The sequence below is a fragment of the Numenius arquata genome, chromosome 3 (genome assembly GCF_964106895.1).
Source record: "Numenius arquata chromosome 3, bNumArq3.hap1.1, whole genome shotgun sequence".
NCBI lineage: Eukaryota > Metazoa > Chordata > Aves > Charadriiformes > Scolopacidae > Numenius > Numenius arquata.
Window position 1 is genome coordinate 3,036,081 of NC_133578.1, and position 25,746 is coordinate 3,061,826.

Sequence of the window (25,746 nt, forward strand, 5' to 3'; positions counted from 1 at the left end):
GCTCGCTTGATGCACTATAAAATCTGATTTTACTGCATGTGCGATAGACTAAGCTAGACAAAAAGGGTTTGATTCTCTTCAGAAGGAACTAAACAAAAGGGTGAATCACATTCAAGCTTGACAAGTAAAAGAGAATTGCACCAGCTCGTCCAAGCAGAGAAAAGAAAGATGAGAGGAAGGACCACAGGCACCCAGAAATTAAACCCATGTGTCCCTTTAAGGATGCAGCACATCCAAGAGTTTAAGAATAAAGCTCCAAAAAAGATAAAAACGCACTACTTCATCCCAATGGAAGGACAACGCGTTGTGCCAGATACTCAGTTAAAACTCAAACAGTCCTTTATTCTCTGAATAGGCTTGAAAAACGTCTCTGGGAATGCAGATGGTAGGTACGTCACGCAGATATTTAGCATGTTCTGGCACCACGCTCCTAAAAGTGAGCTACTGGAAAAAAGGTGGGCAAAGAACCATTTAGCGAGCTCTTCATAGAATCACAGAATGATATGGGGTTGGAAGGGACCTCTGGAGATCATCTACTCCAACCCCCCTGCCAAAGCAGGTCCACCCAGAGCAGGTCCCACAGGAACGTGTCCAGGCAGATTTGGAATGTCTCCAGAGAAGGAGACTCCACCAACTCTCTGGGCAGCCTCTTCCAGGGCTCTGGCATGCTGAAAGTAATGAAGTTCCTCCTCATGTTTAGATGGAACTTCTCATGTTCAAGTTTGTGTCCGTTCCCTCTTGTCCTGTCCCTGGGCACCACTGAAAAAAGACTGGCCCCATCCTCCTGACACCCACCCTTGAAGTATTTATAGGCGTTGATCAGATCCCCCCTCAGTCTTCTCTTCTCCAGACTGAAAAGACCCAAGTCCCTCACCCTTTCCTCATGAGAGAGATGCTCCAGGCCCCCATGCTCAAAAGAAACTCATTTAGTATGCAAACATATTCTGTCACAAAACCCCCTCCATAAACAAAGCCATTAGTGTCACGAAGAAATGCCATAAACTCTTGGCAAGAGAAATCTAAGAAATCCAAATTCAAGCTACAGCCAGGTACGACAGCTTCCCACGGTTGGTCTGCGTGTATTTATTTCTTACGTTACATTTCAGCCTACCATCTCAACGGAAATCTAAATTCAAGGAAATCAATGGCAAACTTCCAAAGGCTGCTGAACCTGAATTTCACTCTATTTCAAAGAAGAGCTTTTCAAAGCATTTTATTTAAGAAAAACGTCCTTTGCTTCATCTTGTTGTAATGAAAACTGCCGTAAGTATAGACTTTAAATACCATATATCTCAAACTGAATTATATTCTCAGTAATAGAAAAAGTTTGCAGGGAAATAAAACAGAGCTAATCCCACAATTAAGTTGATAGAATTAGAGAAACTGAGGATGTGAAGAGGGATCTCAGGAGAAGGGGGCGGTTATAGGGAAAATATCCCATTTTTCATCCATATTTGCAGTCAGATATGAGGTAAAACAAAAGAGTTGGCACTGTATTATTTTCAATGCATTTTCTCAAGCAAAACACGACTGCAGAAAGTTAAGAGACACTTCTAAGAAATTAAGAGATTCTTATGGAGGGAGAAGCTCAAGAAAAGAAGGTTGAGGGGAGATCTTGCTGCTGTCTTCAACTAGCTGACCCGGTTAAGGAGAAGACGGAGCCAAAATCTCCTCTGAGGTCCAAGTTAAAGGACAAACAGCAGACACATGCAACATGAAGAGTTTTGAATAAATATTAGGAAAATAAAGGCTCTGCTGAGGGTATCTTCCCAATGCATATGAAAGAAGATGGCACTTTTCAGTAGCGTCCAGTAACAGGACACAGGTAATGGGCACAGATGGAAACACAGGAGGTTCTGTCTGGACATCAGGAAACATTTCCTTAGTGTGAGGATGATGGAGCATCAGCACAGGTTGCCTGGACAGGTGGTGAAGTCTCCTTCTCTGGAGACATTCCAAATCCGCCTGGACACGTTCCTGTGCAACCTGCTCTGGGTGGACCTGCTCTGGCAGGGGGTTGGACTAGATGATCTCCAGAGGTCCCTTCCAACCCCATATCATTTTGTGATTCTATGATTTTGTAACTGTCTGGACATAATCTTGGGCAACCTGTTCTAGGTGACCGTGCTTGACCAGGGCGGTTGGACGTGATGATCTCCAGAGGCCCCTTCCAACCTCAGCTGGTCTGCATGAACTCCAGATATCCCTTCACACCAGCATCACTCTATGGCTACATCATAATTCTGTCTCACGACATCCCCAGCTACTGGTTTTGCTAACTTCAACAGGAAACACTACCCATCCTTTCATCCAAGATTATGGAGAAAAGAATGCTTTTGCTTTATACACTCGACAATTATCTCTTATCTCACAGCCCGGGTTTTTTTACAGACTCTTCTCTTAGAACCTGTTCACATCGCAGATTCACCAAATTCAATTACAACATGAGAATAACATCCTCCCCGGAACGCCACGGAACCTGAAAGCCTGCTTTCAAGAATTTAGAATATGAATTGTGGAAGCCAGAAAAATGAAATTTCTAAACACAGCCACAATCTTGGGTTCCATAGGTGGAATTTACAAATGTAAAGGGAAAAAAATATCAAAAGATTTCCCAAATTTTCATAAAATCCTATCAAAGAAGATTGTTGTTCTCTTAGCTCTCTCTACTGAAAGGGACAGCTCTAAATAACAGAGATTCAAAATAAGTTGTGAATATCAAGTGTTCTGTGTGAATGCTATACATATCAGGTCAGAGCTGCCCAGACACAATTCTGTATTTTCTCTGTAGAAAGTATTGATATGAATGAAAATGCACCACTGTGTTTAAAAACCTTATTTTGAAGCAACGAATACAGTACAGATATTACACTGACTCAATTAAGATGCCCAAACAATCTATTGTAGATTAAAATAAATTTATTTAAAAATAAAAACGTACACATTTCTTCAACTGGGGCACTTCAGATTAGGGATCTCGTCAGTCTTTTCTGGAGGGATTTAAAAAAGCTTTGGAGAAATCTTAAAGCTATGGAATTAGCCTGGTATTTATAGCTCAGTTTCCCAGTGTGTTCTTTGAGCTTCCTAGGACGTTCTTTTTCTCCATCTGCTGGTTGTTGACATGGTATAACTGTATATTTTGATTATGGAAATGTATAAGAATAAGAGCGTTTCATTTTACATTTGACTGGAGAGTTGTGGCTTCATCTCAGGGCAAGGCTTTGCTACTACAATATAATCTAGGTCAAGAATGGTGCTGAATATTTTCTGATACAGATAACCAGAGTTCTATTGTTTAATTATGTCAAAATATATTACTACCAATTATGACTAATACTCCATATGAATCACCCTGTCACAAAATGGTAATTTTATTACCATTAAAATACTGTGCTTCGTATGCTGTTTCAATACAATCTGTTAAATCTAGGTCAGGAATGCTTTTTATTTCTTTGTTCTGTTATCAAAAAGGTCCACGTATGGATGCACTGTCTATCTCATACAAAGATATGAATTGCTAAATTGTTTACTCTTCTACTTCAGCGCCATTAAATGTCGAAGATGTCTGCTGTTCTTCTGATTAGGTTTTTTAACATTGGCTCAAATCTTTTGTATTATACTGCTTGAAATACAGTCTGTAACCAGCTTTACAACTGCAGCATAAAACTATCAAAATAAAATCAAAAGTTTCTCAGCTTAAGCAAAGCACCGATTTACTTTTGAATACTCACCTACATTACTCCTCATGGTCTTGCTTCTAGTTACCTTGGGCGTCTTCAGGCTTTTTAAAATTCTTGATGCGCTTTCAGCTTTGCTTTAGAGAGTCTCCTGTTTAGATCTCGATAATGGGCAATGTCCATCGAGGCTGGCTCCTTGTCTTCCTACACCCCTCATCTGAGGAACTCCTGCACCCCACGTTACATCTGCTGAGACAGTTGCATTATTCAAACTAAAGAATGAGCGAAATGTTTTTATTTCACTTTTCTGGATTGCTTTCTAAGCCCTTAGCCAATTACTTTGTAGTATAAACTCTAATAATATTTGCTTTTAAAGAAGGGTAGGATGGCTCTGACCAGAACTGATAAAAAAAGATACCTTTTACTCCATTATGGTAGTTTGCTGGCCAGAAGAATGAGCAGTTTCTATAAAAATGAGCATGTGGATTTTTATGACGGCACTAATATGCATACAAAAAAAGGTCACTTCTTCAGACAACTTGGGTTGTACCGATGCATGCTAAAAACCTTCAGCGACAGAGTCTAGGCTGTGAAGAGTTACAATACCGCAAATGGGGTTCGTTACGCGAAAGGTTCCACTGGTATTGCTGATGGGCCATGAAATTAGTCTTTACACAGGTCCACACGTACCAGTGAACCCCCAGCTGAAACCCAGCCTGGGTCATTCCGTAACATCTGCCTGTTCTCCAGACGTTTCCTTAAGAATCACCCCCAAAAATGTACCCGCAATCCTCCACTCGCTCAGGCTTCGATGGTGCCAGTCTCAGTTTCTCTGACGCTGAAAGGAGCTACCAGTCTTTGCAGGACTCTAAGTCAATTAATTAGTTCTTTTAGAGGCGAAATGGATTGGAGCTCATTAGGTTAAAGGCATATCCAAAAGAGTTAATGTAGGCCTTTACAGCTTTACACCGGAAAGCCTGAGGACTCAGGAAAGGCACAGTTAGGGCTTAGAAATACACACTTAACCAATTCAGAATTATTGGGGATTTTACTTTTTTTAAAAAAAAAAATCTACAATTAAAACAGACGTAACACAGCCAATCAATGTTTTTTGAATCCTACAGGAAGTCTAATGAGTTTATTCTGATTTACAGATCACGTATTCGGAATCTCTTTTAAGTCATTTGTCATCATAGGAAAGGTCTTGGTTCTTGTTAAAAACTTCTCCCCTAAAAGAGAACCCGTTAATACAAAACGCGAATGAAAAATTTCAGGCAAGCCAAAAAACCAGGATATAAGCACAGAAGTCACATAAAGTACATTGGCTGCAAATCCCAAATAGAGTATTTACTATGATTATTAAAGTATCTTAGTCAAGCTTATAAGCAAAACCTTTTTTCTTTCTTGGTGATGACCTGGTGCTTGGCTTCCACTGTCTTCATTAGTACCACTAATTTACCTGAGTTATTAGTTGATCAGCACTTCCCAATTTAAGGGCAAAATTGGGGCACAGAGTTTTGCAAAAATGGGTACCAGAGAGTCTTGGTTGTTCCAGACTGCACTCACCAACCCAGAAGAGCCTTTCAGCGAATAGTTTTTTCATATTACTACTTAAGATTGCTAAAGTTCTTCCCCAACCAGTATCACTTTGAAAATTACGCCCCTATGAAATATATGTCTAGATTTTCTTAAAGATTGGGGCACTAGAGAGCTTCCATGTTTAAACACCATACATTTAGTGCTTCCGAACATCACGGGGCTTACCTGTTCTTAATACGGAATGTTTTTATGTATCTAGAGTGCTAACAAGGTCCATTCAGTCCCATGGATGTACCCATGGAGTTGGAGACACACTGAACCTTCTCCTCTGAAGCATCCACAGGACCCACAGGGTTGGGCTCCTACCACTGGGCCTCAGCCATTTGCTTCAGCTTAGAACTGAATGCCAACGTTTGCTAATTTGCTCCAGAAATCTTAAAAATCTTAAAATCTAACATATAAATGGCATAATTGAAACATAAGAATTTATTCGTCAACTGTAGAAATGACAGGAATTTTTAACCTGTTTCGGCTGTATATAAGGTGCATGAAATATTTCTAAGAATGAACATTTTTACGTAGGTTATTCATAAAATTAGAGATAAATAAGGATCCATGGCTTCATAACATACCTTATCTTTACAGTAACAAAACAAATAGAAAGATGGCATAGCCCACCATTAAAGAATTTGCATACAAATATATTTTAGATCGTAATTTCACTATGGATATTACATTCTTCAGATAAAATTATTTATTAATGTTTAAACACACTGAAAGGTATTGATAAGAGACATTTTTATGAAGAGCTTCCCTTGAGCATATAATGCTAATCACAGCAAACACTGTAAAACTAATTTACTGGAAACAATTTCAATAGATGGATGAAATAGCCCAAGAACGAAAGCTAAGTCATACTGGGGCTTAAAATAACTGGGTCACATGGACAGGGCTAAGCATTGATGTAGCATCAGGAAAAGAAGCCTCTAATAAAGGCCTCCAGAAATCTACAGAAAAGCGTTATTAAAATGAATTCAAATAAATAACCAGATTTTTAACTTGTGTCTAAATAAAATAGTAACAATAACTGAATGATCAAAATTGTCCGTACCGAGCATACGGAAATGGAAACGTGTAAGGAAAGATGTAATTAAAGCTCCTGATAAAAAAATAAACATTACTTTAATTATGCATCTGCCATTTACAAATTTACTAGCATCAAAATACTAGCACCGCAGACACAGATGACCAGCTACGGAGTATAGTTTTATAAATGCTAAGCTTAGACTACCGGGGATCATCACAAGGCTCCTATACGGCGAGCCCAGCGAATCTCTGTGGCTAATTCAATAGGCTCCGCGTTGCTTTTCCCCTCCTGAACGCCTTGGGCAAATCCTCCTTTTCACCAGCCTTCCTATTTTCTTTGCCGATTAGGAACTACCAGTTTTTGTCATAAAGAATTCGAAATAAGCGTTTGTAAAAAATCTGCAAAGGATTACTTTTTTTTTCTTTCAATTAAAAAAAAATGGACACTTGACATAGAAAAAAGTACTTCTGCTTCTATAGTCTGGTATTTAAAACAAGAAGGTGACAGTGACAGGCTGTCCTAGCTGTTATTAAATAGCACGGCACCATGCGTGAAAAAGACCGGTTTATTTTTATCATTCAGAGATAAGTACAGGACTTACACGGTGACTACAAGATGTTTATTTTTCTACCACGTACATCTCCATAACAATAAACTTCCCGATGAGTTCTCACCAAGTTGCAGGAATCTAATGGTGTATGTATTTCTGGACAGAGACATCTGTTTTTCAGTGCATGTGCTGTCTCATTCCCTTTGTGAGCTTTCTATTTACATAACAAGTCTGTGCTAACAGATTAAAAAAAATCCTGTCCCCATCTAATCTCTTAAGATACATGCAATATTCTTACAACTATGGTTATTTGATGTATCTAAAATTAAAGATACTCTACTTTTCGTAAGGAAAAAAAAATGAAAAATACCAAAAAATGATCTTCCAGTAACAGAAACAAACTCAATAACTTTGCCATCATTGCTGTCACAAAAGACTAGTGAGAGAGGATGGCACTCAGCCAGTTCCCTCTTTTCTGCAGGTAGGTTTTAAATTTATATCTTGATTATTGGCTGTTTCTCAGGTCCTTCTTCCTATTTATCCTGTAGCGTAACTGCAAAACACTCCTCCAAAAGAGTATATTCCAAATCAGAGCCATGGGCTCCGTGCTCGGAAAAAATGGCAAAAACTCAACCTCTTTACAAGCATCCGGTCTGATTTTATTTTCAATAATTGCTATTTTTATTTTGTTAAGTGGAAAAGTCACACAAAATGTTATTTAGCAATTGCATCATCCTCCATAATACTCCAACCAAACACAGTATCATTAATTTCTAGCGGTGGCATTACATTACCGCCAGAGAGACAACACTGCCTCTAACACCAGCCTACTGAAATCCCATCATTATCTCCTGACGCATCAAAGAAAACACAAGAAATAATTTTAAAATTGGAAATCACTGTGTTTACTATCCATATATATGTCACAGGAAGAGTGACAAAGAGCAAATTCACCTACCTCAAATCGGGAAGACTGGTGGAGGTGATCCACCAGGTTTCGGTGGGTCTCGGAACTTCTGGAAAGAATTAGAGAAGTGCTGTTTCTTCAAGTCTTTACGGTTCTTGTGTTTTGTTGTGATAAAGCCTCTTCTTCCTGCAAAAAACACCACACGTTGTACTAAACCAAGACTTGCAGAAAGACAAGTTATCAATACCTGTGCTTCACGCAGACCACAGGGCTCCTCTAACAAAAAACATGGGTGTATTCACAAAAGCAAACATTGAACTCGACCGGTGAGTTTATCCAGGTTCTCTCAGTACTCAGTGAAGAAAGGCAGAGTCCAAACTGTGATTTTAACCAAATTAACCTAATCTGATCCTAAATGCAGCTGTATTCTGAACTGCCCTCTAGAAGGATCTCAGAAGACCACCCTACTGTCCAAGGGTAGGGTCCAACTCTGGCCACAGCCTCTGCTGCTTTACACGTCCACAGAATTTAAGGCTCTAGAAATAGAGCCTACACGGCTGGAGAAAGGATAAAAGGACTTTTTAATGACATATTCTTGAGAAGATCCACCATAAAACTTCAGAGAACTAAAATTATAAAAGAGACACGCAGTTTTCCTTATTTATATCTAATTTATATATGCACCTCTCCATATTTATCCACTCACAAACACACACACATATATAAATTAACATAAAAAACCCGAAGTAGCTTCGAAAGTAGCATTGAAAGTAGATTTTAGACTTGTAGGGTAGATTTTTCCCCTGGAACAAACACAGCTTTAACTAATTCTGTGACTTGAACATGTGATGGAGAATCGTGAACGCAGCCTAACCAGAGCTTTGTACTTAATTTTGTTCTTATAACCAGCACAAATAGTTGGCAAAAATATCTTTGCCAGGGATAACTACAGGGATCAGAGGACTTTCAGGTTTCCCCAATCTAGACCTGGAACCTCAATCCATCCAGAAGACCTGGCTCAAATCAGGGCTCTCCGCTCCTCAGCGGAAAGCTATGGGGACATCAGATTTTTTTCCCTTACTTCTTCATTTTCTTGGGACCCTTCTTGAGAAGAAAATCCCCTACGTGTAGCCCCTAATTATATTAAGAGGGCACAACTCAACCCTCTGCTGAAAGGTTCCTCCTGCTCCAGGCGCTGCAGTTGGGGGCTGCTCCCTCTCCTCCGCGGAGGCCACCACTGGCCCAGGGAATCAGATAAAGGAGCCGATTTGTGTATTTCTGATGGATTAGTCTTAACCTAGATCGGTTCCCTAATCCCTGCGGCTGGAGGGATGCTTGTGCTGGACGAGACGCTTAGGAAGGCACGGCACGTGTACGGGAATGAATAACCCGGAGTGGAAAGAGCAGCGGTGAATTTGGCTCACGCCAGTTCAAAGCGCTTGGGGAAATTCACTGTATTTGCTCATTTCATTTTATTTTAGAATACTGCAGTATTGAAAATATCTTCTCATCTCCTGCTTTCACAGAAAGACTTCAGTATATTTCACTGTTTAAATAAAAGTAATATTTAGCTGCCTACATATTCAAAATGTACGATCCTAATTCTAAATTTTAACTGTTGTAACACCAAAGAGCAGGTAAGCATGTCTAAAAAAATCTATTTTGAGTACCCGACTAGTCATCATAAAGCTGGAAATAATAATCTAGAATAATAATAAGAAGAATTTCCATAAAGTTGGAAATAATAATCTTGCTTTCCTTACTGATTAGAATCCACACCTATTATCCGACTATTTCCTAGACACGGTGTCTGGAGCAAATGAAGTTACAACAGATGACATTAAGAAAACAAGACGCAAATATCCTACCTGCCACGACTACCTTGGCACGAACATATGGCCTTTTCCAAACGTACTGTTCTTTTGTATGACAAGTCGCCCGTATTATTACAACTTCAAAAATGCCTTTTTAACTGCCTGACAACCCGCTACACTGAGCGAAAAACATTAAAGCGAAAAGAAATACAATAACAACAGGCAGGTCTTTTAGAGAAGCTCATTTAAAAATTAGCTATAGGGGGTAACATGCTAACACATCGGTTTCCCTTACGTGATATATAGCTCTACGGCTGACATACTAACATATTTGTTTTACGTATGTGATATACAGCTATAAGGCTGACACACTAACAGTTTTCAGATTTGGCAACGGTGTCACTTGAGTGGATGGAGCTTTGAAGAGAGAAGATGCAGGAAGGGATACTTGCTAGGGGTTTTGTGTGTGTCTCCAGTTACAGGAAAAAAACAACAAAAAAAAAAAGACAGCAATGGATTTTTAATTGCCAAGAGAAGAAAATCAGAGGCATCCATTTAATCAATAGTCTCAATCCTATAAATCCCGCACGTGTGATACTTTCATAAAGAAAGTGCCAAGTACTAATAATATATCTTACAACTGTGAAAAGACTTTTATTTTATAAAAAGCCTGGGTTTTGACAGGGAAGGCGCATGCTACTCTTCAGAAGCAGCATACATGCAATCTTCACCTGGCAATTTAAAAATGGAAGGAAAACAATCAAATTGACAAATAGATCAGTTGCCGACTATAAAGAAAATCATTCCCGCGTACGAGGCTGGGTAATAAAGAGGGAAGCAGAGTGCAGGCCCGGGTACCACCGCACTCCTCGCACCGAACTGCTGGTTGCTATGGCAAGCAGTTCCCCGGGTTTTTCTCCGTTAAACAGTAATATGTTTTCTGCTTCCTCGTTCTTGATATTTTGATGAAGTTAATAGTCGAGATCTGGACCTGGAAGGGAGGGAAACTAAAGGTTCTCTCCAATAAACACGCGTTCTGATTTATTTTGGTTTTGTGAAGCCATCTTAGAAATCAAAATTCATGGATAACTAAAAAATTATTGTCGTTCATCTGTAACACAGCATTTTAAAAACTTGTGATTTATTTCCATTAGCCGCTTTGCATACCTGTTGTACATGCATTTCTGTTCTCTAGCTCACAATGGAAATGTAATCTACTTTTCTCCTTCACTGATCTTTAATTTAATATAGAGATAACTGTGAAACTGATGAGAACTGAGATGATAAACAAATAATTGTAATTCCGTATAATACCAATTTGTCTTTTCCCTTCCTTTTTTTTCCCTAAGCAAACGTTGTTAGAGGTACAAAAGAATGAATTAGTGAAAAAAATTATTTAGCCATTACTCCTGTAAACTAATAAATAACTGAATTTCTTTCTGTAGTTGTCTCTACCTGGAACACAGCGGTATTTCAAAAGGTGGGTAAGAGCCAGCTGTCAGCACAAGAGACGCTCTAATGGGGAGAGAAGGATGTTAATCCATGTTCTTCTTGATTTCTATGGCTACCGTAAAGCCTTGACATACAAAATACAAATACGTTTGATAAAACAACCGTGACAGACGAGAGAAACAATCCTCTCCCCACCAGCCCAACTGCAAACTCAGCTGTCACCCACTTGAAGGAAGGTCCATGGCACAACTTCATAACAGTCATATACTTTTTTTTTAAAAAAAAAAAAAAAAGACAAAAACCCGATCTTTTTCTTTTGATTGGAATACTGTCTTCCACTATCAGCAAGAGCACACAGTCCTCTTTTTCTTCCTACACGTGAGAGTACAGAATTTGTACATGGTTTTATGCGTCCGTTGCATCGTTTCTTGAGATTGGAAACTAATAAAGAGAATTCATCAAGGTGGGCAGTGGTCCTAGATCGTGGCTTTTAACCTCTCCTGTACTTCGTAATGCATACGACTTGCAGAAACAGCCTCAAAAACATATTCACAAAGTGCGTAAAGGCCAATAACAAATGTGATCTGCATTCTATTTATATTAACGTACATTTTTCGGTGACGCTTGACGTAGATGAGGAACAAACACTGTCCCGCAGTCGCCAGAACCGCGCTGTCCTCCAGCTGCTCGTACGCCACCGTGCCGTGCCGAAACCCTTCTTCCATAGGTGAGAGCGAACTCATCCCACCAGAACATGCTCATTTCTATATCCGGATTATTTTATATAAATACAATTGTGTTGACACCAAGACTGTAAGCTTTTTGCCTCCTGAAGAACACAGCGTAAGCACCTCAGCTGCTCAAGAAATACTTGAATAAACACACCAACCGCACAAGGAGCGGAAGAAAAGGATACCTGGGCTTTTAAAATTAAACTGTTATCCAAAGCCTCCAACTCCTTAGGAAAGAAGAAATTTAATGCAGCAAGCAAGTTTATATTTTTGCCTCGTGATACTTTATCCTCACATAATAAAGTGCCTTCTTTCAGACATGATATTATGCCGTTGTTTAAAATTAAATCCTCCAAAAAGAAAATAACATAAACTTTTCTAAACTCTGTTATTTCTTATTTAAAAAAACTCTTGGCACGATTCTCCATAACTGGCAAATCTTGATTATTTTCAACTCTCACGTAAGCCAAAACGCTGCCACGGCAGTCGACGGGAGGAGGACTCAATAACTGGTGTCCAGCACAGACTCTTCCCATCAATTTTCTTCAGGTCTGGACTCAACCAATGCTGGTGGCAGAGCAATCTGTTTTCTCCTAAATCTGAAATATTACGTTGTACATCTGAAGTTCGCAAAGAAAGGAATCACCCCACCCAGGTCCACGAACACCACCACGTATAAATGTGGGTTTTTTGTTCTAATTGTTCAGGTAAGAGATAATTGGAAACTCTTAAAGAAGCAAATTAAAAAAAGAAGGAAAAAAAACCCCAAAAAGGTTGTGGCTTCACAATCCTCTCATCATTGAGCTTCCTAAGGAGGAAGTGCCTTAAGGAAGGTCAGGGAACAGCTTTCACCACTACTGATTGCTGAGCTGATAATTTTAATATGTTGAATTTTACTCTTTGCTTATTTAGTGATGTGACCAACGCCAGCACCGGAGCGCTCACGCTTTCCATATTCTTTGCTTCTATCATCCCTCTATAGCTCCAGGGTGTTAATCTCCCAGGAAAATGATAACCAAAGTCACCATACACGTGGATTCCATTACTTCGTGTCTCCGTAACGCCTTACAAGGTGTTAAATGTTGTCGTGCTGCAGAAAAGCCTGGACAGTGATTACTACAGCAAACATCCCGTCTGAGATGGGCTGAGGAAGGCTGAAAAAATTCAAAATAAATTAAGCTAGCGAAGGAATTGCCTTTCACCACCCAGCACCTACCGCGCTGCCTGCTGGAGGCCACCTCCTTCACCGTCGAGGAACAGTCACCCTCGCGCTTCCTCTAAGTAGTCCTTTCAAGCTGACGTCGCTACTAATTAGTACTACTAATTGTCCAATTCATTCATAAACTATCAGGACGGTATTTTAATAATCCCCTGGCAGAGGACTCCTGAAGCAGAATGCAGTTTCTGGAATTCTAATTCTATTCTTGCTAAGGTTAATAGATGGTTTCCCACTGAGTTTAATATAATTCACATTGGATCACTACTGAGTCTATATTTATATAAAATGCCCTACTATTTGAATCTGTTTGATCATTTTAAAATTATCAAACTTATTTATTCATAGACGGAGATCAAAATTCTCTAAAAATTTAGCCTAGGATCGAGCGACTTTTCAGAAAGCTTTGATAGATTTAATGAAGTCTGTTTTTAAGTTATTTCTAAGCACGGTGGTACTACATCATCAAACATTCCTCTGATATTTAGATATATATATTTATCTATCTATCTATCTCACCCGCTGCAAGTAGCATTAAGACATGGGAAATATTATTAAGCTGCTTTAATGACAAACGTACCAAATGTCATTGGGGAAAAAGGTACCCAACTTCTTAAAAGACTAATAAAACTCACGTCTTTGTTGCACGGTTTCCTGAAGCCTGATGAATTTGGGAAAAGGGCAGAGATGAGAAAAATACCTCAGACAATAGTTAATATATAAACGTATGTAAGAACTCATGTTGTCTTAATGAATTTACTAATTTGGAAGCTTTACGTTGACCTTGGGCAATTATTGATACATACGTCATGTATTGTTCTGGCCACTGCTGTGGTTATAAAAATAATTATACTTGCTGCAGAATTTGGCAGAGCTGAATTTTTCCAGAAATCCCACTTTGAACAACAATCTGCACTGAAATATAAAAATATTAATATCTATATAATGTTTTATACAAATACATAACATGCACATTATATAAGATAAAAAAATATAAAAAAACCTAAACAAGAATCAAGTAAAAAGGCACAAAAAAATGCAATTTTTATCTGATTACTACTACAGCAAGAATTCTAAATTTTTTAAGCAGAGAAAAGTGATTTGACAGTAGCCTACGACTACAGGGCGCAGGAACAGCCCATGGTCAATGAGACTCCAGCCTGCCCTCGGAAGGGTTTCTGCAGAGCAGGTCACCAGTCACCACCACAAACTTGCTGGAATGCTCCCAGCTCTGAGAACCTCGTGCTGGACAAGCCACAACCACCACACTCTCAAGGAGGTGGTGAAGGGATGTCTAGAGAAGTCATGGAGCTTGGTGGCTCTACCTCAGCGCCTCCCATTTGTTTCTGACATAGGAGTAGAGCGCAAATCCTCTTGCATGTCTTCCCTTCCGGCAGAAGCAGCTGTGATGCCTTCAGGGGTGGTTCCTGCACTCTCTTACCAACAACTCCTCTTGCTCCTTCACTTTTTCCTCTCCTCTCCTCTCCACACTTTTGCTCGTGGGTCCAATCCCCTCCACATACCAAGCAGCAGACGACCTGTGCTTAGAACGGTCCTGAAACTCTTCCTCATCTGCTCAAGTCCTCTCCAAAACATGGTAACACGCTGTCATGGTTTCAGCTGGGATGGAATTAACTTTTTTTCCAGCAGCTGGTGTGGTGCTACGTTTTGGATTTGGGATGGGGATAGTATGGTAGCGCACTGGTGGTTTTGGTCGTTGCTACGTTCTCAATGCCTTTTCTGCTCCTCACCCCACCCCACCAGTGAGTAGGATGAGGGGGCAGAAGAAGCTGGGAGGTGACACAGCTGGGACAGCTGACCCCAACTGGCCAAAGAGATGTTCCATACCATATGGCATTGTGCTCAGTGTATAAAGTTGGCAAAGAAGAATCACAAAATGGTAGGGATTGGAAGGGACCTTTGGAGATCACCTACAAGGAAGAGGGGGATGTTCAGAGTGATAGCATTTGTCTTCCCAAGTCACCGTTACATGTGACGGAGCTCGGCTTTCCCGGGGATGGCTGAACACTCGCCTGCCCATGGGGAGCAGGGGATGGATTCCACCTTTGGCTTTGCTTGTCCGCACGGCTTCTGCTTTACTTATTAATCTGTCTTCATCTCAAGCCACGAGTTCTTCCTCACTTTTACTCTCCCGACTCTCTCCCCCATCCCAACTGGGCAAGCAAGTGAGCAGCTGCGTGGTCCCATTTGCTGGCTGGGGTTAAACCACGACACACACCTCACCCTGACACCAGCTGAACTCACTCTCCTGCTACTCACCCCCTGGATAAGATTCTCCACTTCTTTAGATTCTCTCTGTGGAGTGTCATGAGGGGAAAACTTGTCCCAGTGATTTCCTCAGCTCTCACCTAGTTTAGAGAAGCAGAATAAGGAAAGCACCTTCCTCCAGGGAGGCTGGTGACGACGTTAGAGCTGAGTAGAGAGAGCTGCAGCTGGCGGAGAACATCGCTGAGGGGTACGGTCACAGGTCACATTAAGCAAGTGATGGATACGGAAATGTTTGTAGTCACATAAGACTTTTTCAGTTAAAAACCTCAAAATAGACAAATACCTAAACTGGTAGTTTGTGCATCCAAAGCAAGAATGAGAAAGTTCTCCTAATCCACACCAAGTCCCTGCTTCTCTCCAGGCTGGCACTAAGGAACTGTTCTCCCCAGAAGCAGGCTGGACGTCAGCAGTCCCACCACCTTCACATAGCCAGAATCACAGCCATCTTCCCACCAACGTTAAAGAACGTAAAGACTGTAAGATTTCAGCCACATCAGACAGTATTTCCAAGCAAATGACCAAGCAATCCACAATCACAGAATCATAGAATGGTTTGGGTTGGAAGGGACCTTAAAGCCCATCCAGTTTCAACCCCCCTGCCCTGGGCAGGGACACCTCCCACCAGACCAGGTTGCTCCAAGCCCCCTCCAACCTGGCCTTGAACCCCTTCAGGGATGGGGCAGCCACAGCTTCTCGGGGCAACCTGGGCCAGGCTCTCACCACCCTCACAGCAAAGAAGTTCTTCCCCACATCTCATCTCCATCTCCCCTCTTTCAGGCTCAAACCCTTCCCCCTCCTCCTATGGCTCCCCTCCCTCATCAAGAGTCCCTCCCCAGCTTTCCTGGAGCCCCTTGAGGGACTGGAAGGGGCTCGAAGGTCTCCCCGGAGCCTTCTCTTCTCCAGGCTGAACCCCCCCAGCTCTCTCAGCCTGTCCTCACAGCAGAGGGGCTCCAGCGCTTGGAGCCCCTTTGTGGCCCTTCGCTGGACTTGTTCCAACAGGTCCACACACTTCCTATGCTGAGGACTCCAGAGCTGGACGCAGTGCTCCAGTACAATGGTCTCACTGGTAGACTTAGCCTGGGTCACTGGTGGGATTCCCTGACATCGCAAAAATCAGGGTGACCAAACCCAAGCCTGTTTTCCCAAAGCAGGATGCCACCCCGCTGTAAGAGTTTTAGGGAGGTAGCAGCTCGGACCGCCCTGGGACTTGGGCATCAGCGGTGTTTTCTGCCGTCCCTTTCTGGCAGGATGTCTCCTTGCAATGGGTTGCAACTGGAAAAAAATAATCCTCGAATTCTGCGGCGGTGGCTGTGGTATTAGCTACAGCTGACACAGACAAAGCAGCACATTAAACATCTCCTACAGCAAAGTTGATCATAAGAATCATCCGATAGCTGTAAGTTAATTAGGTTCCGATACTCAGTTCGATATCCTAACAAAGATGCTGAAGCACATACTCAGCATTTTGAGGACTGAAAAAGAGCTGGTATAAAGCTACCACGGAGGCAGCGAGAACCTTCGCTACACGGTTCTTAATCACCGGGGAAAAAAAAAAAAAGACTAATTCCCAAACCAAACATAAACGGCTGCTGATACCTTTGCACTCAAAAGCAGCTGTTTGACTGTTTTTAAAGTTTTTTTTATTTGTAGCGATCTGCGAATCGAAAAGTTTTGTATCTTCCAATTCCCATTTTAATGCAGTACTTTGCGATAGAGGATTATGCAGGCTCAAGGGTAATAATGAGCGGACAGAGGCATGTAACTGCTTTATGGCTCTGCTTTGCACACTTTATAATGCAAAACAGAAGTGAGAAATTTTTCTTTGATAAAATTTCACGTTCTTTTTACTCTGAGCAATTCCCCAATAAGAATAAACACGGCGGGTTCCCAAGCTAAAAGTTAAAGTTACTGAAGTATGACAAAGTGTCAGCCGGTCAAACCGCAAATGAAAAACCAGAGGAAACATCATGTTATTAAAAACTTATAAGAATTTTTCATAAAAAAACTTATTACACAGCATCATAAATTTACTATGGCTTTGGTTTACTGAGATAACCAAATAGCTTCTGGGGGAAGAGGATGAAACCAAAACTAGAAAGAATTGCCTTAGCAACTCCCCCCCCAAAACCCACTCCCCCCTCCCTCCCAAAACTTCCACAAACTTAGATGCCATGTTTTATCCCACGTCTGCTCTATTAGGCAAGAAAAAGAGGGGACAGTGAAAGCAAGCATTTAAGTTATCAAGAAGTTTGACAGTAAATCAACAACAGGAGAGGGTAAAACCCACATTTTTTAAGTTAAATACACAAATATATGTTGAAGGACTACATGGGGAGGGTCTCTTGATGAGGGAGGGGAGCCATAGGAGGAGGGGGAAGGGTTTGACCCTGAAAGAGGGGAGATTGAGATGAGATGTGGGGAAGAACTTCTTTGCTGTGAGGGTGGTGAGAGCCTGGCCCATGTTGTCCCGAGAAGCTGTGGCTGCCCCATCCCTGGAGGGGTTCAAGGGCAGGTTGGAGGGGGCTTGGAGCAACCTGGTCTGGTGGGAGGTGTCCCTGCCCATGGCAGGGGGGTTGGAACTTGATGATCTTGAAGGTCCCTTCCAACTCTAACCATTCTATGGTTCTATGACTAAAGAAAAAAGCTATAGCAATACCAACAAAACCTTTAAAAAAATCACAGATTTAACTCTTGTCTCTAAGTTTGTCACATTCCAAAATCTACGTTGTAAATTCAAAACATAAAGTGCGTTAGGTTTTTTGCTTCTAAAGTGTTTTTCGGGAAGCAATTCACTCAACAGCTGTATTAGAGCTGTCACACAGAGATCAAGAGAAGCGTTTCGTACGTTAGAGCAGCCAACAAATGAATTTCCCTACCTTCATCTTAGCCAGCTCTGCACATCAGCAGAGCACACAGACAAAAAAGGACACGGTTTTCAGTAATAGTCAACAGACAACTTGGTTACACCTAAATTTGGGGGGTTTTATTACAAGATTTTATGTAAAATTTTCTCTATCAGAAAAAAAAAAACCCAAACTCTTTCAAGCCAAAGAAGCTGCTAATATGCAACGGAAAAGACTTAAATTGTTTAAGGCCTCCAGACATTAACAAGAAGTTAAACACTTCTAATTGCTTTGCAAGTTATCTTAATTTAATAATTAAAAAATGGAAGTGTAATAGCAGTATAGCCTTACAATTCTGTATGGATCTAAGAACAGTGAATTACACAGTGTCAACTGGTCTAATTTAATGACTAGATTTTTTTCCTTCTTCGCAGAAACCACAAGGTACGTGTCCCAGTTCCTTCATTCTTAGCATGTTTTTACACTTACCTGGATTTAGGCTTAAAATGAGAGAAAATTTCTGACCCCTGAAGCTTTTGGTTTCCTTTTCTGTACTTGCAAACTTCTCTAGCTCAAAGGTACAGCTGATAGGAAGGAGTTAACGGGAGCTTCCAGATGACAGAATTCATTTCCCAAAGAGAGTACCGAGACAGCCGTTCAAGGAGAAAAAACTTTAAATTCCTACTGAATTACGCTAGATTGAAACGGATGGGACAATCGGATCCCTTGGCAACTGCTAATCTGGTAGATAAAAAGATTTCTATTCAAACCAAGCGCCGAGATACCACCGGTGAGCTGAAGCCTAAGGACCAAAGCGCATCTTCAACCTCATGCAAACTTGCTTTAAATTTGACAGCTGCAAGAGGGCACTTCCCAAATACGTGGCAAACGCACCTAAACAAAAGCTGGGACCTAAAATAACTGTGTAAAATTCTACTTTCACCCTCGCTTTGGATTAATAAGGTGATCAACAAGTGTGATGAACAGGACCTCCACTGAAGGAACTGAAGATTAGGAGTCTCGGTGTAAGAGGGCATCAACAAACCATGGCCATACACAAAGACACAAGTGCATTAGGAAATACTTATTTTAGCTACTGCTCCATTTCAGAGAACAGATGGAAACATTTCCAGTCTGGGCAACAAGAATTATTTCTTAATAATTCAATAATTTCTTAATAGCATCAAGATAATCTGAAAAACAGAAAAGAATGTCCTTAATTCTCAGTGACCTGAGATCTGTGCAACTGCTGTGGGTAGTTTAACACCCCTGATAAGATTTTAAACACTTGAAAGAGTTTTCTGCTCTATGGCATCAACCAAAGTTTCTAACAGCCTCATAATATATTAAATGAGGAATATGTCGGTGTATTCTTCTTGACTTTCTGCGTTAGCAGGTATGAATAACAGAGGTCAGGTCTTTCCTCAACTCCAGTAGCGACAATCTTTTTGAGGGTTATGTTTTTCAATACTTTCAAAGAGCCAACACAAGCACTATTAAAATTAGCCTCCAAATGTCTTGTTATAATATGAAATGTTTAATCAAGCCACGATACAGAATACGAACATTACTAAAGAAGTCGTAACGCTGTAAAAGTTCACGTAGGTAATAGTTAGCTGCTACTAAGTGAAAGTATTGAATCAGTAATTTTTAAGTAGGGTTCCAAACAGTCAACACAAACCAGACACAGTCTTCTGAATTATTTATTTTTTGAACTATAAACATGTCCTCTGCTAAACTACACAAATTAAGAATCTACTCAGGCAGCGAGATCCTCATCTTCCACTGCTACAAAGCAGTGTAAATTTACTCAAGGTCAGAATTTATCCTAAAACATACGTGAAAGTAGTAGATGGAAACCAGCATATCATTTGTCTATAGGTCAGCCCAACCAGGCGCACACTGGTAAATACAGTAGGGTAGAAAAAGTCTGTACTTCAGCACCTTCAAGTATTTTAGGCAGCAGATAAAAACAAGCAATTTTAAAAAAAGGTTTTACTTTAAATAGACTTTTGTTTTGTTCTTCCAAAGAAACCTTAAATACAGAAAATATGAATTCACCTAGACAGCAATATTACTGTAATCTAAGACTCCTCATATTGCCACCAAGAACTATTGTTAAACCCGTGTATCAAAATACTTTATATCAGTGTTTCTTCCCACTTGATGTAACCAAGTCATTTTGCAGAAGAGTTAATTTGACAGCGCAGAGTAAACTCTCCTTTCTGCTTTATCACTTTTATTCTTTGTCTTAGTCTAATTACAGACCCCACAGCAAACTCCGTGTTGCGATGGAACGCTGAGTGGGAGCCGGGGCAGCACAGGTCACAGAGATGAAACCACGAAATCTCTGTACAGGAATTAAAGAGCACGACTCTTTCAGAGCAGTCAGATTTCACATTGCTTTTCTAAACTCACTGAACCCCCAGTCATAGAATCACAGAGTGATATGGGGTTGGAAGGGACCTCTGGAGATCATCTACTCCAACCCCCTCCCAGAGCACCCTGCACTGGTCCACCCAGAGCAGGTTGCACAGGAACGTGTCCGGGGGGGGTTTGGAATGTCTCCAGAGAAGGAGACTCCACCACCTCTCTGGGCAGCCTCTTCCAGGGCTCTGCCACCCTCACAGCAAAGAAGTTCCTCCTCATATTAAGATAGAACTTCTCATACTTAAGTTTGTGCCCATTGTCCTCTTGTCCTGTCACTGGGCACCACTGAAAAAAGACTGGCCCCATCCTCCTCTGACACTCACCCTTTAAGTATTTACAGGCGTTGATCAGATCCCCCCTCAGCCTTCTCTTCTCCAGACTAAAAAGACCCAAGTCCCTCAGCCTTTCCTCATCAGAGAGATGCTCCAGGCCCCTCATCATCTTTGCAGCCCCTTGCTGTAGCCTCTCCAGCAGTTCCCTGTCCTTGAACTGGGGAGCATCCCGAACTTTACCCATTGCAGACTATTTAGCATCTCTGTATAAATTTTGCCAATATGTTTGATAGAGATGCAAAGGTTTTCTCTGCCTGGAATGACTAGAGACACGGGCAGGGACTGTCACATTATACAGTTTGAGATACGAGAGTTTTGAGAAGTAAACCAAAAAGCCGAAGAGGTAGAATTTTAAAATTTGTTTTTTATTTCCCACTGTTAGAGAGTAACACTTTTTAAAAAACTTAATCCCTGAAGCTTTTTGGAACCCTAGCAAGATAATTTAACACATTATGCTACTTCGGAGTTTAGGTCACCCACGCTGACATCATGTTTTGCATGAATTTTGAATATCCTCAGCATTATGTTATTTGACATTCATGGAATCATCTCAGGTTAAGCCAAATGGCAATACATCGCATCAGGTTGTATTTTAGCAACTGCCACACCACAAGCTCAGCAAGGAATTTGGGATTTCAGGTATTTTGTACTACTACAAAGGTACTATACGGACATTTACATACAGCGACTCTTCTATCAGTAGAAATGTTCTGCAGTGATTTACGGGCATAGCACTTAAGCACAATTATCAACTCTGAAGCCTTATCAATTTGATTTTTTTTTTCCTTTCTTTCTTCTTTGTAGCTGGCATTAGCACAAGAAGTTCTGGCATAGATTGTTTTCCAGTTTGCACACATTAAAAACCAGTGTTGATTTCCTGGGACAGCTGATTTAAAATTGCTCTGTTCCCTTTAACTGAGTAAGATTCACAAGAGAGCCCTAAAGATTTCTCGTACTGTTAACCATTTGGTGTCCAGCACCCTAGAGCAAGGCTCATTTTCTCTTTCCACTATAGACTAAAGTGCCTTTCTCTCTCTCAAATCACTGCAAAGTGTAACAGGATTTCCCAGAGGCGGTGTGTCTCCTCTCCTCTCTATCCCATACAGCCAGATCACAGAATCATAAAATGGTTAGAGTTGGAAGGGACCTTAAAGACCATCGAGTTCCAACCCCCCTGCCATGGGCAGGGACACCTCCCACCAGACCAGGTTGCTCAAAGCCCCATCCAGCCTGGCCTTAAACACTTCCAGGGATGGGGCAGCCACAGCTTCTCTGGGCAACCTGTTCCAGTGTCTCACCACCCTCACAGGAAAGAATTTCCTAATATCTAATCTAAATCTCCCCTCTTCCCATTTAAAACCATTACCCCTTGTCCTGTCACTACATTTCCCGACAAAGAGTCCCTCTCCGGCTGTCCTGTAGCTCCCTTCAGATATTGGAAGGCTGCTATGAGGTCTCCCAGGATATCTCCATGGCAAAGCACAATAACTCTTTCTAATGGCTGGATGGACAGTTGTCTATCTGCCTCCTGTACTGGAAAATACACAACATTTCAAAACCTCTTTTAGTTCTGCAGGACCCCCAGTCTGGCAGCTCAGAGCTCTCAGCCCACTGCTCAGGTCAGAGCCTTTGCAGGCACTGGCACCCTGGAGTGAAGCTGAAGCACTTCAAGAAGCAGAGTCACCATCACAGAATGATAGAGGTTGGAAGGGACCTCTGGAGATCATCTAGTCCAACCCCCTGCCAGAGCAGGTCCCCACAGGAACGTGTCCAGGTGGAGTTTGAATGTCTCCAGAGAAGGAGACTCCACCACCTCTCTGGGCAGCCTCTTCCAGGGCTCTGTCACCCTCAAAGTGAAGAAGTTCCTCCTCATGTTTAGATGGAACTTCTTATGTTCAAGTTGTGCCTGTTACCTCTTGTCCTGTAAAGACAACCCTAGAGGTATTTAAAAGATATGCAGACATGGCACTTAGGGACATAGCTTAGTGGTGGACTTGGCAACATTAGGTTTATGTTTGGACTTCATGATCTTAAAGGTCTTTTCCTACGTCAATGATTCTATGATTCTGTGAGGTACTGATCAAACTTATGGTTGAGACCAAATGATCTGCTCCCCCACCCGAGCAAAAACCCAGCCAAAGTGACAAAGAAAATGACAAGAAAAAAACCAAACAAAAAGAAGCATGTGAACCTATGAGAGAACCGTGAGTACTGCACAAAGCACGTATTTTGGATATAAGAGGGACAAGCATTTTGTCCTGTTAAACCACAGACGCCTGCTGCACCCATGATCATCTCTGCAGACAAATCCTGGTGTTGAGATCGAGTTGTGAACATGGGATACAAAGACCTACCCCCCTCTCCTGTCCCCTAAAGACATCCCTCCTTCCCTGCTCTCCCTGCGGATGGACAGTATTTCCTGGCAGTTCCACGCACCTCCGAGGACACAGAAAGCCAGGGGACTGCATCGAGGACAGTCCTTGCTCTTCATGTGTCTGCACAACCTCACACGCTCAACGCTGTTTAGCAGGGGGCTCTTTTTTTTTTGTTTGTTTGTTTTCTAATTATCAACTCACACAATTCTCTGAATTTCCTTTTTTTTTTGTGTTTTATTAAGTAGTTATTATATTTTTCGATTTAATAAAATCCCAGGGATACAACATTACTCTGGGTGTAGTTTTTGTTTTTCAGAAGGGACGAAAAAAGGAACAAGCATCCAATTTATTTTTGGTACCTTTTGGTTTAACAGCAATGCTAAACATATTCTTCCATTTTTTGCACAAAAAGTGATACTGCTGTTCAGGTGCGTGCTATCAGTTCCCAGGTAGCTTTCTGCAACGTTAATTTTATTTCAACAGAAACACGTTAAGCATAAATAAGTTTACAAAATGAGAAAGCAGGATGAAATTAGGGAAGCAACCCGAACTGACAGCACACGATGATGCTAAGGTAAAATATTTTCACTGAATTTCACTGAATTTTTTAGAGTTGGAAGGGACCATAAAGATCATCCAGTCCAACTCCCCTGCCGAAGCAGGGTTGCCCAGAGCATGTCAGAGCATGTTACTCAGGGCTGCATCCAGGCGGGTCTTGAAAATCTCCAGAGACGGGGACTCCACACCCTCCCTGGGCAGCCTGTTCCAGGGCTCTGGCACCCTCACCGGAAAGAAGTTTCTTCTCATATTTGAATATTCTTCTTCTCATATTTTGTAAGTGCTTCTGTAATATATCAGATTTCTCTACGCCCCTTGGCAAGGGCTAGTTCCATCTCCTCCCGCTCTCCGTGCTGCCAGCCCCACCTCCCTTAGCACAGGAAATAATTCTTCAAACCGCCCCAAAAGAGCTGAAAGTCTGTTAATTCTGCCTTAGTCTTGGGTAATTACCTTGTTTTAGCATCCCATATACGAGATAGAACTCACCGTGTGCCGTTACTGCTGGGCAGGTACCACTCCGAGTCCCGTAGCCCAGGTGTGACGCTTCCTCCTGCCTCTAATCATCCCAGGCATGACCTATGGATACCTATGGATAACTGTTGGGGCACCTCTACTTCACACAGAATGGAAACCTTCTTCTGGGAAGCCATCAGGAAGTTGGGGGTTTTTTTTGGTACCACTATAGACCAGAGTAAATTAACAGATTAAATTAACAGACACGCAGGAAAGCTCTTCTCGCACATCCCAAATCTCTGGAGCCATTTTTGGACATGTATCCACCAACCACCGAAACAACAACAGATGAAGAGACAGTCTCATTCCTGAAAAGGACTGGCCAAAGGCCTTACATTTTGTATTCCTGTCAAAATACATCCAAAATACATCGGATGTGAAAAAAAAAAAAAAAAAAAAAAAAAATCTATCGAAAGCTGAGTGTTAAAATATTAAATCATCCTAATTAGATAGACAACTAGCCCTACCGTTCTTTATAAAGTAGTTATGAAATGCCAAAAGTAAAAAGCTCTAGAGATCACCAGCATTTGCATTTAAAACCACACAAGATCATCTATTTGATGATGAGGTGAGAGAAACTTGAATAAAATGTAAGTTCTTCTAATGTTCAAAGACGGCCTTGTAGATGTAGCATGTTTCTAGCTATTTTAGCATATTTTTTTTAGAAGCATAAATTAGGTTTGTGTTTTTATTGTCCTCTTTGGCTTCCAAGTCTTGAAGGTATTAACTCAGCTTTGAGCTTTCAGGAATACTTCTGTAGTTTGGTTTACTCTCAAGCCTGGAGCTACAGCGGAAAAGGACAAGCAAGTGGAACCCACCTGAAAATGTGCATTTTAAGTACCTACAGGGCAAAGGACCATCTGTGCGGTCTTTAAAGATCTCATGTGGGCAACTGCATGGTCAGACAGCGATTTCTGGAGAGCTCTCCTTCAGCAGGCACAGAGAAGGGAACTTTGAGGAGTATATCATAAATGCACACAACACAAATATGGACAAATCCGGACGCGTCCGAGGTTACCCCACCATTTACATTTGTTGGCCAAACCATAAATCTAGTAACTTATCGAGCTGAAATCACCAAGTTGCAGAAGTTATGGAAAAATCTACTAAAAAAATAACCCATGTTTATTTTCTCTAGGAAATCTTCACAAGAGAACCTCATAGATTTTTGGAGGAGTACTGGAGATGTTTCTTTCTCTTACCTTTTACTAGAGCAGAAGAATCACGGAAATGAATGACAGAGATGGCTTCAGCATTCTTTCATGTTGCCAATGAATGATTTTTAGATGGGACCAAATACTAGATGAGTTCAAGGGCAGACAAGAAAAATTTAACTGAAATGGAATCTGTGGTCTAGAGCCCGTATAACAAAACATGCTGCAAAAATACCTATGTGTGTCAAATCCAGAAGAAGGGCCAGGTATCCCAAATGT

At 41.3% G+C, this 25,746-nt stretch overlaps 1 long non-coding RNA gene across 1 annotated transcript in view; it reads right to left on the reverse strand.

Annotated features, from left to right (window-relative positions):
- LOC141462909 (uncharacterized) overlaps positions 1-25,746 on the reverse strand; it is a 99,230-nt gene that overhangs the window by 9,454 nt on the left and 64,030 nt on the right. Inside the window, exons 3-4 of the long non-coding RNA XR_012463225.1 lie at positions 7,812-7,946; positions 3,732-3,923 (exon numbers count right to left, since the gene is read on the reverse strand). This is a non-coding gene — a long non-coding RNA (uncharacterized lncRNA). The remainder of the gene's footprint in view (positions 1-3,731; positions 3,924-7,811; positions 7,947-25,746) is intronic.